General features: G+C 41.5%; 1 protein-coding gene across 4 annotated transcripts in view; it reads right to left on the minus strand.

Annotated features, from left to right (window-relative positions):
• LOC147662656 (kelch-like protein 13) overlaps positions 1 to 16,958 on the minus strand; it is a 409,739-nt gene that overhangs the window by 105,204 nt on the left and 287,577 nt on the right. The window lies entirely within an intron of this gene.

Here is a 16,958-nt window from a genome sequence, read left to right on the forward strand (position 1 = left end):
CTCCAGACAGTGTTACCGAAGTAAGTAACTTGTTCTTTTGACGAATACTTCAAACCACGGATTCTTTATCTGTAGAATAGCTACCATAGCAGTACCTCAAGTAGGTGGAGGGCTGGGGAGTAGACTGAGACCCCATAAAATCCTACAGAATTGAGCAAAGAGACCTTCTTGGGAGTAGTCTGAGACCCCATAAAATCCTACAGAATTGAGCAAAGAGACCTTCCCACAAAAACTGTCTGTCAAGGCACAAGGCAATAGTGTTTAGTAAACATTAGCACCAACATCAACGTTGCAACGTCGCAGATGTCTAGAACAGACACCTCTTTCCTCAAAGTAAACCAGCGCCCTTGAACATGTTTGAATGAGCCAACAGGCCCTCAAGGATCTGCTTCTTTACCAGTGCCTAGCACACTGCAATACACTGGGCTGTTCACTTCGGATAGCCTTCCCTTTTTGCCAAGAGAAAACCACAACAAGCTGATCAGTTATACAATGGAGTTTTGCGTGGTTTAGGTAAAAGCTCAGAGCACTCTCAGGGTCAAGTCGGTCGAACTTCTTTTCCTCTTAAGTAGAGAGGCAGAGCGAAACATATTGGCAGAGTAATGGACTGGCTAAATGCGGAATGAAGTCTCAACCTTTGGAAGGAAAGTATTTTGCCGTCATTTCAGTCGGTCCAGATAGAAGAAAATGTTACACCAATGTAATGGGAACGTCTGTAGTTCACTCATGCGATGTGCTGATTTATTAGCAACAACTGGGTTGAGATTTCAATGAGTCAATACAAATAGTGTTTATCTATCACCCGTGTGGTTAACTCCCCAGGGAAAGATGTGTAGTCCAGTTCTGGAAGTGAAATAGGCAGAAGAACTGGTTCATGTTTTTCACCGCCTACTGGAACTCAAGACTGTCCAAAAGGGTCAAGGGAATGAATGCAAGCCCTCCATGGCATCTCCAAGTCAAAACAGGTAATGCTTAAGATGCCCTTTGTTGTGTTAACTGCTCCTCTGCTCCCATTTAGCACATTCCTGCTATGTGCTCAGCAGTTAACACCCATTAGACTTTCCTGGGCTTATAGGCAAGACACTGTCCTCTGAGCCAGAGTGAACTCTCCCAGCCAAAGATGTATACATCAGCACTGGGGTGGTGATGAGCGCATAACTGGTTTTGAGCCAGTTCTGGCACAAGCAACCTAAAGCAAAATTCTATAAATCCACTTTTCTGCTTAAGATATCAAAATTCTGACTTCAACATGAAGTCGGATTTTTAAAAACACAACCAAAAATAACAGACTAATATTTCTAGCCCTTTCATATGTGGAAGTTGAAATACAAGATTTTAATCCCATGTAGGAATATATATATATATATATATATATATATATATATATATATATATATATATATATATATATATATATATTTATTTCAGTGACAGGGTCATTGTAGAACTTAAGGAACTCAACAGAAAAGTTCTTAACAATACCAAGAAAACCAACTACAATAACAGCCAATACTATCAATGGGTTAGAAAACTACAAAGTAACCCTGATGTTATAATCAAAAATTCGGACAAGGGAGGTAATACGGTATTATGGTCACGGTCCGATTATTTGATTGAGGCGGAAAGACATCTGTCTGACTCTTCATGTTATGCCATATCAACACAATTTGCGATGCACAAGAGTGAAGAAATCACACGCAAAAAAATCAACAACTGGCATAGAACGGGCTTACTTTCTAAGGATGAATCTAAATTTTTGAATGTGGAATATCCAATAACCCCTATCCTGTATTATTTCCTCCCTAAAGTTCATAAGTTGGTTACCCCAGTCCCGGGAGGTCCTCTCATCTCTGCCCAAGGCAGCATGAACGAAAATATTTAAAAATATGTGGATTTCTACCTCCAGCCACAGATGACAACTTTACCCTCATATTTGAAGGATACTACTGATTTCTTAGTTAAGATCAAGAATGTTAATTGGTGTTCTAACTATTTATTTTTGGTGATGGATATAGAATCTTTGTATACTTCCATCAATCATCACCATGGCATTAGAGCTGTTGAATATTTTCTGAGCAGTCGTGATGTACTTTTCCGGGGTCATAATGAGATGTTGATTGAAATGATCAGAATTTGTCTCACTTCAAACTTCTTCAGATTTCAGAGTAACATCTACCAGCAGTTGTGTGGGGTGCCAATGGGTTCGTGCTTCTCCCCCAGTTATTCATGCTTGCATGTTGGCTGGTGGGAGAGGCAAGTGCTCAGTGTCACACACCAGCACTGGTGGCAATATATTGTCCACTACTGGCGCTACATAGATGATGTTTGCATAATCTGGAGAGGGTCTACTGATGATGCGATGGCATTTGTACATGACATTAACAACAATGAACTCAATCTCAGATTTACTGCCACCATTAACAATAAGTTGGCCGAGTTCTTAGATGTACAGCTCTATGTGGACAATGATCAGCTCAACACAAGGCTCTATCGCAAATCCACAGCGGGCAATTCAATTCTTCATGCCCGGAGAGCCCACCCTATTCACACTATTAACAGTATTCCCTATGGGGAGTTTATCCAAATTCGTCGGATATGTAGTGATAGGGTAGCAGCTGATATTTGTTTAGCTGAATCAGTAAAGCGATTCCGGAATAGGGGTTACACTAAGAAAATCCTGGATCAAGCTTTAATTAAAGCAAAGTCACTTGATCAGGAAGTTTTATTAGCTCCTAAAGAATCTACCTCCAACACCACTGAATGCTCAGTAGGATTAATCACTACCTTCTGCGCCCAAGAAAGGACCATCCGCCGTATCATCTGTGCGGAGTGGCCCATTGTTCTAACTGACAATATCTTGGGACCAATTATGCCTATCGGACAAGCAATTAAGTTCAGGAGGGCACCTTCCATGCGTGACGCGCTTGATAGACCCATGCCTGAGGTTTTACCCAAATAATCCTGGCTCAGTAAAATGGGATTCTTTAAATGCACATCATGCTGTGCTTGCACTTTTGCGAAAAACAGCACCCACTACACAACAGCTTTTAGTGAGGACAAAATACCTATTCAAGAATATTTAACGTGCAGTTCTGAGTTTGTTATTTATAAACTGAAGTGCACCTGCAATCTTGAATACATAGGGAGCACTAAGCTCCCTGTGCAAAAACGCATTTTGCAGCACATAAAGGCCATTGTGAATTCTGACATCAATTAACCGGTGACGAGACATTTCAAGGCTATCCATAATAACCAACTGAAGGACCTTGAATATACTGTCTTGTGCTCTATTCCGAACCCCGGACGGGGTGGGACAGCGAAAAGCTTCTAAGACAGAAGGAAACTCACTTTATTTAATCCCTCGACAACAGGGCTCCCAATGGGTTAAATCTAACGGAGGATATACATAATTTCCTTTGAAATCAACGCATAGGCTTCACTGTATGCTTCATGCTCCTTCCTAAGCCATACACAAATGATGATTTTTTTCTTCATTTGGTAGATGACTGATTTGTGGCTTTAAAATTGGGGTATCTTATTTCCTTGCACAACAGTAATTCCATTCTGCATCAATCAGCCAATATTTATTTGTATATCGACTGAGGTTTTCCTTTTCAATGATTATCAGCCACAATGTAAAGAAACTTTCTACACATACAATCATGTTGTGACATAACAGAGTAGGCTTTGTTCTCTTTTCAGTTGCCTCTTAAGCTACAGGTACTTAATTTACCTTTTTATCTTTGAACTATTTTTGTACTATCAAAACCTAACTGTATAGCACTTATGCACTTTTTTGGACTGTACATACGCCGCCTTTGAGAGACTATTTATGTAAATCTGGTTCATTTGGCCGATGAATTTTACTAACCACATTTGCTTGATTAATTAATAATCGAAATTGGATTTGACTTAGGAATTTTTTGGCATCGCCCTTGAATGGTGTTGTTTCAAAATAGATATTTAATCATGAAATGTGTAGTCAATATATGACACTTTTCGTTATTTTTCTACAATGTTTACACTTGTTCCTGCTAGTCAGAAATGTATATACATTTATTTTCCCACTTTTTGTTCCCCAATTTGACTGTTTTGACACTTTTCTTAACTTTATTGGCATTTTGTGGTTTTCTATATATTAACTGGTCAAATATGATTTTTCAAGCTTCCATGTCTCATCCAGCATTATGTTTACTAATTCAAGTGGTGGTGCTTGTAAGTATGTTATTTATTTCCTTCACTTTAGGTGCGTGTTAATTTCCTTTTCCTATTTTTATGTTTACTATAAATTCAAAATGCACTCTGGGGCGCATCATGTGATCAAGCTCCTTTGTGGAGCGAAACGCGTCATGATGGATTCAAACTAGTCTCTGCATTTTTGTGAATAAATCTTCACTCTGCTCACTATTTGAAACTGCCCATCGTGTCCTGATTGCTGCGATTGTGGGGATGTTTCTCTGAGGTCTGCACCTGATCTTCCTTGCTGTGTACTGGCGACCAGGAACATTTCACTATTATATATATATATATATATATATATATACACACACATCATGTATTTGGGTGGTGTAAAACAGTAAAACACTGTAGCCCACATGTGCCATTTAACTTCCATGCCATTAAGGCACTTAAGGCACCATTTACAATCAATCAATCAATCGCAGCATTTGTATAGCGCGCTACTCACCCGGAAGGGTCTCAAGGCGCTTGGGGGAAGGGGTCCGCTACTGCTCGAACAGCCAGGTCTTGAGTTGTCTCCTGAAGGCGAGGTGGTCCTGGGTCAGCCGGAGGTGGATGGGGAGGGAGTTCCATGTCTTGGCCGCCAGGTAGGAGAAGGATCTGCCTCTGGCGGTGGCTCTTCGGATGCGTGGTTCAGTTGCGAGGGTGAGGCTGGTAGACTAACTGGCGGGTGGGTGTGTAGAAGGTCAGGCGGTCGTTGAGGTACTTGGGGCCCAGGTCGTGGAGAGACTTGTGTGCGTGGGCGAGGAGCCTGAACGTGATCCTCTTGTCAACGGGGAGCCAGTGCAGGTCCCTCAGGTGGCTGGAGATGTGGCTGCTTCGGGGGATGTCCAGAATGAGTCGGGTGGAGGCGTTCTGGATGCGTTGGAGTCTTTTCTGTAGCTTGGCTGTGGTTCCGGCGTAGAGGGTGTTTCCGTAGTCCAGTCGGCTGGTGACGAGGGCCTGGGTGACCGTCTTCCTGGTTTCGGTCGGGATCCATCGGAAGATCTTGCGAAGCATGCGAAGGGTGTGAAAGCATGATGAGGATACGGCGTTGACTTGTCTGGTCATCGAGAGGGAGGAGTCCAGGATGAAGCCCAGGTTGCGTGCGTGGTCTGTTGGCTTGCGGGCGGTGCCCAGGGCTGGGGGCCACCAGGAGTCGTTCCAGGCGGAGGGTGATGGTCCCAGGATGAGGACTTCCGTCTTATCGGAGTTCAGTTTCAGGCGACTGTTCTTCATCCACTCAGCGACGTCTTTCATCCCTTCGTGTAGGCTGGTTCTGGTGGTGTCGGGGTCTCTGGTGAGGGAGAGGATCAGCTGGGTGTCGTCGGCGTAGGAGAGGATGTTGAGGTTGTGTTGGCGTGCGATGGTGGCTAGAGGTTTCATGTAGCTGTTGAAGAGGGTGGGGCTGGGTGATGATCCTTGCCTGATGTTCCTAGACTTCTAGGGAGTTAAGTAAAATAAAGAGGCCAAATAGGGTGCTCCACTGTACAGCACATGTTTGAAAGGGGATCCACAGGCACTTTCCTACTGTTTAGCAATGGTAAGCTCAGAATCTTAAAGCCAGCAAAAATGTGATCCTAAACAATATGGGGTACCCATGAATACAGATTTGCTACAAGCACCTTGGAGAACATTCTAAAGCTCAGAAATGAGGACACTGCGTGTTGTTGATGGTGCCTAGCAGTTCAAGCTAGGACATGCCCCATTGATCTAAGATGATGTGCACTTCCTCAGGAGAAAGGTGCCATTCATGATCTGTCAGTCGACACCTGCTCAGTTCATCTGCTCCAGCATTTAGGTACCATCAGAGGCAGGGTGCCTTACATCAGAGGCAGGGTGCCTTACAGCAGAGGATCCAGGACTCCTCTCAGCCCTGCTTCTTGCAGAACCATATGGTTGTTGTGTTGTCCTTGAGGACTAACAGCGGGCTCCTTCTGATGAATGGGAGGAAATTGTTTAGGGCTGCACGTAGATCACCCATAGCTCCAGAAGACAGAGCTAGTTCGCGCCAGACAGAAGAAGCCTCTAATATCCTCATCTCCTAGAGGGTTCCCCCAACGGAGCAGTGGTGCATCTGTCACCGCCACTGGTCAGATTGATATCTACTAGCCACCAATGGTGATCCTGCACTATCTCCTTTCAGATTTAAATGGAGTAGGTAATGTAGCTTGGAGGTTGGGACTACCAGGATCTGAGGGTTCCCTACATACCTCGCATGTGCCCCGTGGCATTCAGGACAATAAAGGATAGACTAGGTGATGAGGAGGCCAAGAACCCTCAGAACCATCCTTAACAAAATCCAGGACTGATCCCAAAACATTTGGATCATATCCTGACTATCTCCGACTTGCCGCAGCGGAGAATAGGCTTTGAGCACCACTATGTCAAGAGTTGGCCAGATGCATGGATTGCTCCGTGAGAGACTCAGCAACATCACCTTCAGCAACCACTCTGAGTTATGGGAATATTCGTATACCACCGCCAACACTCTGGTGAACACCCAAGGGATCAAGGTGCGGTCGAAGGGAAGAAAAGTAAATTGAAAGTATTCCTGGACTATATTGGACTAGAGCCTGTGGGACTGCAGGACAGGTATGTGTAATTATGTATCCTGCACGTATAGGGTAGGTATACACTCCCCTGCATCCAGTGCTGACCGGATCAGTCAAAGGGAGCATTTTGAACAAATGATTCTTCAGAAAGCCGTTCAGGAGGCAGAGGAACAAAATGGGCGTGAAACTGCAGTCCTTCAGAGAAAGAAAGTAAACCAAATACTATAATATCCCCTTTACGGAGACTAGTAACCACTCAATTGCACAGTATACAACAAAAAGAGGACATCCAGCATCAGAATGGAGAATGTGGAGTAGAGAAGAGAGGCTACAGCCCCTAGAAACATTCTGAAGGACCCAAATATCTAATATGATGAATCTCCAGCAGGGTGGAAAATGACATTCTGTATCTCACTGGATAAAAATAAACCTGGGAGGCAAACTAAAGCAGATTGGCAGCTGCCGTGGCAGGGAAGGAAGTATTTCAGGGTGCGGAAAGAAAGGAACTTACATCAGCATGTAGAGGTGGCACTTATATGAGGCTCAGCTCCATCACTTCTGTTTCAGTATGGATTTCAACACAGAATTAGACAGTGGTACCTATAGACGCACTGGAGCATTGCTGGAGGAATTCGTGTGATGACTGAGAATATCGTGAAGGTGAGGAATCAGCAGTTAGAACCTTCTAGCAGAAATTAGTCGACAAAAACTAGTTTTAAAATCACATTTTCAAATGACATGATGGCTTTTCCACATCACTGCTCAGTAGCACTAAAAAGCCTCAATACTAAGAATACTTCTATATTCCTGTCATAACTCCTAAGTATTGCAACCTCAAATAGCAAAAGAAAATTCAACATACTTTCGTTTTCTAGAGGTGGTGGCATTCTCAGTTTCAGGTCCTTTGCATGCCTCCTCTGCTATTTGGCAGGATCCCAGAAACAAGATTTTCACAAACCACAATTTAATAAATAAAATAATTATATATATATATATATATATATATATATATATATATATTCAACATTCTAGCAATAAAAGCTAAGCACCTAGGCAGCTATTATATTCTGTGTTTGTCTTCAACATCTTTATTGTTTTATAAACAATACTAATACATTAAGATCACAAGGCTGGTTCAGATAATTAGGCCCTCACAAAAGCATCACCAGCAATACGTTTGAGGTAAGATCATCATGTGAAAACTACACTAATCAAATATAAGGTTATTTCCAAATTGTAACACATTGGGTTGTGGAATCGGTATTTCATCTTCATTTAATTAAAAGGGACCGCTCTCAAATATGTTTTCCTCTAGTTCTAGGCCAATGGGATTATGTTCTTGACATCACTACTGTCCTAAATCTGGGACCACCATAGTTTAAAGGAGGGGTTCACCACCAGTGAAATCAATTTGAAAGCTGGCGTAGTTCTATACCAATAACATGAGTGCACAATATATAAAGATCATTGTCAACTTTCCACAAAAGGACAGCAAGAGGTCAAGATTCCAAGAGTTGGCAAATACTAGCTACGGTGTTAATTTAAGCCAGCACCGACTTCCACAAGGCCAGTACCCTGTCACGTGATGACCAAATATGCTACTTCTTCCCAATCGATTACAACCCCTTCAACAGGTTGTGGGAATGCCTATGTTCCTATTCCCCCATGCTGACAAATCAAATGCTATCTTTAAAAGAGCTTCACTGCTTCATACAGTAATGATAGCTATCTTCTGGATAGATCTTTAGTTTACAGAGCTAGGCTGTAGGCAAGACAGGAGTTAAAGTAGAGCATGGGTGTCAAGAAGATGGTGTTTTCAGCTCAAGACTGAGGCTGGACAGTCTTAGGTGAAGGGCGAGAAGGACAGCTTTTGAAATGTGAGCATTTGTAATGGTGTGGTACTTCGATGGAACATCCTCGTGGTGTCAGAATTGTGGATTTTACTCAAAAGGCAGTCTGTTGTGGTCACATGGATGATTTTATAAATTTGGCAACATGACCCGATTAGGATGGGTGTTGTTGCATAAACCAGTGGAGTTGAGTTTGGGAGGGAGACATTTGAGGATCGAATGGGCCGTTGTCATGTGTGAATCTAAACAAATTAACAATTTTTGCTTGCACTAGTAAAACTCAAAAAAGCTGCAATCCTAATACAAATGTACTGGGCAAGAAGCCAGGAGGGAACTGTTTGCCAGTGGCATTTTTCTAAGCTGGTGGTGAACAAATGTATTATTAGTTACAGTGTATAAGACGGGGGACGCAGTGGGTACCTCAGGAGAGTTCTGCCAGATAAGTGCTCTAATGCCATACCAGTGATGGATTACATTATTTTAAACACTTTCCAGTCTATCTGCTTGATCAATGTAGAAACATACATCCCGGCAAATGTTATGGTAAAAAAATAATGGCAATTCAATTGAGTCATATGTAAATAAGATACCACTCTAGGCTCCATATCTGGGAGCATAAACAGGAATACTTGTTTTTTGTACCTGTAAATATTTATCCTCCAGTTAAAAAAAAGTGTGAAACTCACGGATACTGCTCAATCAGGTAATTTCTTCTGCAAATTTCAACTGTCATGCTAGGTTCTGTAGGGTGCGTTTGAGTAATTGCTTGAAAGATGGGTCCATAATCAATAACTATACAGGTTGCTTGTTGGTCATGGCCGACTCTCCTAAGTCCTTCCATTAAATATCTTATCATAGATATCCTGAAAAAGTATTCCAATTTTGTAAATAGTCTACCATAGCCTTCAAGGTTAAGAGGCATTAAATACAATCTTGTGCTGTTGCCGGAAGAGGATCAATTCCTACTGTTACAGTATTTAGCCATAACGTTTCTACTTTAATACATTGGATGTTCCTATAGTTTGATATTGCACTCCTTTAAAAATAACCATACACCCTACAGGATGCTTTAAATATACAAATTCTAGGTTTCAATGTGTCAAGTCATCAGACTCACTTACTATAGTTGGAGTTACATAATTTCCTACCTGTTGGCATAACGCATATAATGACATTTCCAGCAGAAAGGAGAAACATAGTTGACACACCTTGCGCAAGACAAGGAGTAGTAAGCATAGATGTAAAACCACAGCAAATGTCTCGGAACAATCAACCCACAGAGCATTATCCAGTGACTGGGACAGTGGGAATCTGGAGGTATATCATTGGTATTATCCGATGTTGCAAACAGAAATGATGGGTCCCCCACTTGTGAAATGATTTGTTAAAATGTAATTAATGTGCCTCTTGACGATATATGTTCAAAAAGTCTGTGGAATCATTGTTCACCCCTGGGCAGATGTTCTGCTGGAACATAAATGTGAAGCCATAGCCCAATCTTTTGAACTAATCCGGATAGCTGAAGAGAATGTGTTCCTTCTAGTTTTCATGTGTAACACATTGTTGCTAACTTGCCATGCATATTAAGACTTTTTTTAGCGTAATAACATTTGAAACACTTTGAAGGTTTGTGGCACTGCCTTAATCTTCTACAGACAGGTATGTTCTTGGGCTTCCTTCAGCACCACCTGTCCTATAGTATCAAGTTGGTCAAGGGAACCCTTCCCGCCCCCAATCCCATATAGAATGCATCTGCTGAAATAGTAACGTGCCCAAGGGTCTGCAAAAGGACTTGCACAATAAAATAATATGCTTTTTCTACCTCTAGAGTTTGTGCTGCACTATCGCAACACCTCCCAAGCCCCAACTGTTTATACATTTTGGCTCGCTAAACACTGTTGCAGAAGGTCCACTAGGTGTGCGTGATGCCATCAGATCCAACAGTTTTATCACATTCCTCAATGTCAGAGCTGGCGATAAATGATAAAGAACAATTCATTTCAGTAATACCATTTGTCACTCTCTGCTGTTGGGTAATCTTTTGCTCCAACTGAGTTGAAGGTTGATCCTAAAAAGTTTTAATCTGTGATAGCTGTAGAAACGATTTTTTCACATCAGTGAGAACCCAAGATGTTGAACTAAAAATGCAGCAGTTACACATGTGTGAGCCCTTTTCTTAGCAAGGTTGACAAACGTTACTAGGTCTCAACTACAACAATTTAACATGGTTTAGTACTGGTGCTTTAGTCTGCAACATTAATGTACTTCAGTGGATGACTATGTACTCCTGTTTAGTAGGTCACTCTCGGCGGAACAAGAACTTTAAGTACTGGGAAATATGGGGAATGCTAGTCAATGAAAGTTGTTTGTAAAGCTCATGGAAGACTATGAAGTGTAACCAAACACACCACAGGTCTCAGAGACTCACTCCAAAAGCGGAAGTACTGATCTTCAGAATCAAGTTATACAGTATTTTAATTTCAATGGTTTTATAATTCGCTTTTGATAAGGTTTCAAACACACATTAAATTGATTTTGATACACCTGATACAAAACCTTGCTGGAATCCATGAATGAATGCAGATCCACCTTTCAAGCCTCTTTTAGGCTGCAGCACAAATAAGTTAATTAAATGGGCTCTTGGACAGTTGTTTTAAATTTACTCTCCAGTCGAGGAGGTATGGACCTTGTCTTTAATGAGATTTTCCAATTCTCTGATGTGGAGTGCCAACCAATTCCCAGCACAAGAAGATAGTGTAACACTTTCTCAGTCCTATTTAGTGTCTCTTTTTTTAATTTTTTACTTTTATTTTATTATCACAGTTCAGCGGAAAAGACTTAGAACCACAGCCAAATTCACAAAATACAAACATATATAAATATTATCTCATAGAAACTAAAAACATTTAAGAAAAAAAAAAGGAAAGCATACAGCGAATCAAAGACTTAACATCCTACTGTCGTAAATTCGGAGAAAGCTCCCCATATAGATTCTCCTAATTTTTGTTTCCTAGTACCTTTTATTCAATACAGGCTTGTTTCTAAATTTTCTAAATTAAACATTTTAATGCGCCAAGAATCAAACCTTGGAGGTTCTGGGGCGAGCCACTCAGAACCTATAACTAATCGAGCCACAGTCATTGCCAGAAATACAAAATACAGCTGTTTGTAAATGGCATTTCCCATATTAACCCTTTGCCCAATCCCTAAAAGCATTAAAGCTGGTGTAATAACGAATGGTGCTTTGTTCATCTTTGATAGATAACTTTCAATATCCTGCAAAAAGTTATTTAATTTGAGACAGCTAAAAAATATGTGCAGGCTATCTGCATCATCTCCCCCACAACGGAAACATTTGCCATCATATCTTTCTCCCCATTTGTACATTCGTGCAGGAGTATAGTACAAATTGAATGTGGTTTTAAAAAATTGTACTTTCAAATTTGCTCACAAAAAAACTTCATTAGACATAACAATTGCCTCTTCCAATGATATTTCCTCTCCCAATATGGCAGTCCATTGTGAGTTGTGTTTCTGTAGATCATCCATTCTATATAAAGATAATATTTTATACAAAGCACCAATCTGGACCCTGGACGCTATTTTTTCTAACATCAGTGATCTGGAGGTATCTAAAATCCTGCCGCTCACATGGACAGATCACCATGCTATTTTCTGTCATTTACCGTTCAAACGACCCAAATCGGAAAAACAGGTCCATCACCAAAACAAATTCAGAGTATGGAAGGACATCGATGACGAAACCTTTAAGACGTCCCTGTCCAACACCTGTCCGAATATCCAGTCTGACCCCACCGAAGCAGTGGAGCAGTACCATAACTGGGTAGACAAGGCGGTAGACATGCACGCTCCTTTAAAAACTATATCAAAAAACAGAAAGGTGCCTTCAGCGCCGTGGTATTCAAAAACCCTTAGACTGCAAAAACAGAGTTGTAGAAATAAGGAAAGAACCTGGCGTAAAACATATGATAACTTAAGCAAAGCTCAGTATAAAGATGAACTCATCATCTATAAAAAAATGATTCAGGAGGTAAAAAAGGACTACTTCGAGCAGCAAATTGAGCAATCAAAAAATTCGAGTCGACAACTGTTTGAAGTAGTTAAGACTCTGGCAGGGAAGGTGGTAGATCTGAACCCTCCACACACTCAGGAATTCTGCAATAATTTAGCAGATTACTTTTTCTCAAAAGTAAACGATATATATGCAGAATTCTCGGTCATTCCATCAAACACCAGCACTTATCCTAAATCACCAAAAAACAGTATGGACTGTTCGTTTTCCCAATTTAGGGATATGACGGAACAGGAAATAGGAGATATTATGAGACTGGTTAAAACAGGTTCAGCCTTAGATCCTTGCCCCCCTAAAATTTTTATTCCAGTAACTGATGTGGTGAGCAAAGTCATAACCCCCATCTGTAACGCCATGTTCCAATCGGGGATCTTTCCGGATAAGTTAAAAAACACTTTGCTGAAACCCTTATTGAAAAAAACTGGTCTTGATAAAACAATTCTCAAAAACTACAGACCCATTGCTAGCCTACCCTACTTGGCTAAAATTGTGGAAAGAGCAATGAATGTTCAACTAGCCGAATATATTGAACAAAACAGTCTCCTGGACGAATCGCAGTTTGGATTCCGGAAACTTCATGGGACGGAGACTGCCCTCATTAAAGCCGCCGATGATATCAGAGCCATTAGAGACCAAGGAGGGACAGCTATACTGGTCCTACTGGATCTCTCGGCGGCCTTCGACACGGTCAATCATACCGTTCTGATTGACCGTGTCGAGTAGATGGGCATTTGCTCAAAGGCCAAAGAGCTTCTGGCATCATTCCTGTCCAATAGAACACAGGCAGTAACATTGGGCGCATTTCAATCCCCTCAGCTCGCCTTCCCATGTGGCGTCCCGCAAGGCTCATCCCTAAGTCCGACACTCTTCAACATCTATGTGTCGGACTTAGCAAGGGTGATTAAGAACCACCGGATGAGCCTTACCTCCTACGCCGACGACACCCAACTGGTGATCGCTATTAAGAACAACGGTGAGGAGGTTGCCGCCAGATTCCAAGAAGGCATGCTTGCCATCAAGGAATGGATGTCGGAAAACTGCCTGCGCCTCAACTCGGAGAAAACCGAAGTAGTGATCTTTGGAAATTTATCACCACAGTGGTCCACTCTTTGGTGGCCGACACCCCTTGGAGCCCCTCCAGAACCAGTAAAAAAGGTCAGGAACTTAGGCATTATGTTTGACGACAATCTTAACTTTTCCAACCATGCCAACCAGGTTGCGTCGTCTGCTTTCTACAAGCTTAAGATAATTAAAAAAATCCTGCCCTATCTTCCGGAGAGTGCTAGGAAAACAGTGGTGAGCTCCTTAGTACTCTCTTCACTCGACTACTGTAACGGACTGTTTGTAAACGCCCAGGCAAGGGTGGTGGCCAAACTCCAGCTTATACAAAATGCGGCCGCAAGGCTACTAGCTGGCATTCCTAAGTTTCAGTCCACCAGGCATGCGATTAGAAATCTCCACTGGCTAACAGTGAGAAATCGCATCAGATTCAAGACCCTGTGTCTCACCTACAAAGCTCTCAAGGGCCTTGGACCAGCCTTTCTCAAACGAAAACTTCAATACTATTCACCAAAAAGATCCTTACGCTCCGAACATAGTCACCTACTGGTAGTGCCTCGCACCAGGACGGTGACATGGGGTGACAGAAGTTTTACCAATGCTGCAGCCAAAATCTGGAACATGCTCCCAAAGGAAATAAAACTGGCACCATCATTATTCCAGTTTAGAAAACTGGTAAAAACTTGGTTATTTGATCAATAATCCGCTCAGAAACAATACGTTTGAAGGAAGATACCACCTTATTCTGGGATTTTCAGCAAATTATAGCGCCAAGACACCCACGGGTATACGCCGCGCTCTATAAATTTTTAAAATAAATAAAATAAATAAATAAATCTTCCCACCAGATCTAACAGCCTCAATTAGTGGATTAGACCTCAGTTTCAACTTTCTACGGCTTAGGAAATCGCGGATTTGGAGATATTTAAAAAACTGTGAATGAGACATCTGATATTGCTTAACCAGGTCTTCATACTGAATGAAAAATCCTCCATCACCAAAATAAATCACCTAACTGCCTAATACCCTTGTCTCTCCAGCCATTAACTACCCTATCACCAAATATTGTAGGCAGTAACTTCCACGCATTCATTGAGGTATAATATGTCAAGCCTTCCAAGTCCGTTAATTTGCGTATTCTCCTCCAAACTTTAAAGGCTGCTTCCAAGACCTTGAACCTGGTCCTTTTGTAATAGCTCCTATCAATTTCTCTAAATAGACAACAGTTTGCCTCAGATCCTAAGACTTACTGAAAAATGGATGGAGCCACCACAATATTATCATCTTTTTCTCCACTCAATAATGCCTGCATTTTTTGCATAAAACAAACACAATAATAAAACGTAAAATCCGGTATTGCTAAGCCGCCCCTTGCAATAGGAAGCGTCAAGAATCTAATAGCTCTCCGGGGTTTCCCTGGGGCACAAATAAACTTAGAACAAAGTGACTGTAACCTTTGCAATTGAGTTGTTGTTATTTCAAGCTGTATGGACCTAAATAAATATAGAACCCTGGGTAGTATATTCATTTTTAACACATTCCCTCTGCCTATTAGTGTAAGATGTAACCGTCCCCATCTATCCAGTGATTTTTTTAATATTACAAACTAAAGCTCCCCAATTAGCTTCTACTAGTGGGGTCATTGAAGTCCTAATTTTAATACCTAAGTATGTGGCCTCAGCCACTGCTCTGGAGTCTTGTATTGCCACATTATCTGTACAGACAAGTTGCGTTTTAGTAATATTTAATTTATAACCCGACACCAGACCAAATTCAGAAGCCTACCATTCAATTTCTAATAATGCAGTGGCCGGATCTTCAGACATCACCGCAATGTCATCTACATACCCAAATACTGAGCGAGGGACTTCTTGAACAATAAATGGTCGTATCGCTCTACACTTACAAAGCATTTCAACAAAAGGATTAATATATAACGCAAAAAGTAAAGGGGAACAGGGACACCCCTGCCTCGTCCCTCTAGTAATTCTTACTACCTCTGAAGTTCTACCCATTACCGCAATTCTAGCAATCAGGGAAGCATACAAAACCTGCAGAGCTGTCAAAGCCTTTAAGAAATCCAATAATTTCCATCAAGCTCCACAGGTAATCCCACTCCACCCGATCAAACGATTTTTCTGCGTCTAATAAAATTAATCCTAATTGTCTCTTCTCAACTTGAGCAATATCAAAAAGGGTGATCACCTTATTAATATGTGCCACAGCTCCCCTTCCAGGAATACATCTGTGTGGATTCTGTGAAACTATAGTTGATATAACCTTAAAAAGACGATTAGCCAGTATTTTGGAATATATTTTCCCATCACAATTTAATAATGAAATAGTACTGTATGAGCTAGGTAGCTCAGGGTCTTTTCTCTTTTTACTGAAGACTGCTATGGTGGCTTCCTCCCAAGATTGTGGTGCCCGCCCCCTTTGAGCCTCTCTAAACGTAGCCAGCATCATATCTTTAAGTAAACCAAAGGAGAGTTTGCATATCTCTCCGGGTATGCTGTCAGGGCCTGCGGCTTTCCCTGATGCTAACGTTTTTACTGCAGATTATAGCTCTTCCATCATAATTGGATTAGCAAGCTGGGTTGCCACCTCTGGATCTAGCTCTGGGAAGGCCCCACCCAACAACCTTCCTACTTCTAGTTCTACACTCCCGCTATGCTTTGTATTTAGCTCTGAATAAAATTGGTGAAAAATAGTCAGAATCCCTTGCTCATCAGATATTAATGTTCCTAAATTATCCTTTAAAACTGAGATTCGTCGGTTAGCTTCCTTCATACGTAATTTAAGAGCAAAGCATCTCATAACTGTTTCACCATATTCATGACATTGCTTTCTGTGTGTCAAAAATGTCCTTGCGTTCTCCTTGTCCCAGATACCCCTTATTTTAGTCCGTTTCCTGGCTACGTTCTCCTCTAACTCCTGTATATTACCCTATTGCACAATGCCATATGTCCGTTGTTTCTCTGCCCTTTGCAGATCCCCATATAAGCCCGGCACCTCAGTTAAAATTTTTTTTTGATGAAACAGTCAAAAACTGAATGCTTCGCCCCTAAAACAGGCCTTAAATGTATCCCAGACGACGTCAATTCTGGCTGAATACCTGTTATTTAAAAACTCCTTCGACCACCTGGTGATGTGTTCTCTAAAGTGATCATGGACACATATTTT

This window comes from Lissotriton vulgaris, unplaced genomic scaffold, assembly GCF_964263255.1.
Source record: "Lissotriton vulgaris unplaced genomic scaffold, aLisVul1.2 SCAFFOLD_322, whole genome shotgun sequence".
NCBI lineage: Eukaryota > Metazoa > Chordata > Amphibia > Caudata > Salamandridae > Lissotriton > Lissotriton vulgaris.